General features: G+C 36.7%; 1 protein-coding gene across 1 annotated transcript in view; it reads right to left on the bottom strand.

Moving 5' to 3' along the window:
* Nucleotides 1–716: 716 nt before the first annotated feature.
* LOC118410848 (paired box protein Pax-2a-like) overlaps nucleotides 717–1,326 on the bottom strand; it is a gene marked incomplete in the record, with an annotated part of 75,315 nt that continues 74,705 nt past the window's right edge. The window contains 1 exon segment of the mRNA XM_035812698.1: nucleotides 717–1,322.

Raw genomic sequence — 1,326 nt, forward strand, 5'->3', positions numbered from 1 at the left:
TTGGTCTGTTTCAGTGTTTGTCCTGAAATTGGTTGTCAGGTCAAGAGTCAGAGACATCCTGAGACACTAAGGTGGATTGAGGTCAAACCATCAATTTGAGGAGCTTATCAGAAACTTGATCCAAGCTCCCTTTAGTGAAGAGTTGGTCACCAAGTTCCCCTCAACTGTCCTTTGGGCCTCTTGTGTACTTGTAATGAAGAATTTCTACCTTTGCCAAGCATTTTTCTCTTTAGTGTGAATGTGTGTTTGGTTGTGAACAGCATAACTTGAGAGTCATGGCTAGATCTTAATCAATGATATTTGGTATGTTGGTACATGTTGGTGTTGGCAAAATGAAGGAATTATGAGGCCCCCTTGCGGCCTTCCATGGTGCTGCAGCTGGACTTCTGGTTTTGTATTCCTTTCATTTTGTATTCCTTTAAGTTGCAAAAACTTAACTATCTATTATCCAGACACAGAATTAAAAGCAAAACTTTTTAGATAGGTTCAAATCAAAAAGGCCGTTGGAAAAAGTTTTTGTGAATAGTTTTAAAATCTTCATAGTGCATTATTTTTTTGTGACAAAAACAAGACTCTCTATGTCTATTTTTCTTTCCTTCAGTCTCGTTATCTTGCACATAGTGCTGTAAAAGATTTTAATACATACATATACATTGCTGTATTATCTTGTCTACAATAGTTAAACCTGGAAGCAGCCACAGTAATACACAGCCATGTCCAGTCATCCAAAATGGAATGATGCTTCTTTTTATTTGGAATGGCAAGATCGTAACAATATATCCATATAAATATAGGTTACAAAAACCAAAATATAACTTTCAGGGTACAAAGAAACAACAAATGTAACACAAGCTTTAGGAACCTCTTAACCATAGAAACCACTATACACCACGGAAATATATGTAACACAAGAGTCGTTGACTCTCTTATCTTGCACATTACGCCGTAAAAATGCTGGACTCAACATGAAAAAATAATGCAAAAGCAAACTGCATAGATACACTACATACACTCTTTCTTTCTGTCTTCATTGGCCTGAAGTGTACATCGGCTAACATATACAGCAGTTTTTGTCAGTCACACATTATAAAGGTAATAGTGGTACATCTCTTTTGTATATGGTATGCATACCTACTATGAACAGCTCCCATATACACTACTGACACTACCACTACATAGGAAAGGTTTTCTTTGTTAGATATGTACATCATCAAAGATAGGGTAACAACACTCTACACCTAGACTTAGATACACTTAACGTATATCTGGTCACTCATATCGCCCTACGTATACATATATACGTTACTTGGAAGCACTGGGGTCTTG

Source organism: Branchiostoma floridae, chromosome 3 (assembly GCF_000003815.2).
Source record: "Branchiostoma floridae strain S238N-H82 chromosome 3, Bfl_VNyyK, whole genome shotgun sequence".
NCBI classification, from domain to species: Eukaryota; Metazoa; Chordata; class Leptocardii; order Amphioxiformes; family Branchiostomatidae; genus Branchiostoma; species Branchiostoma floridae.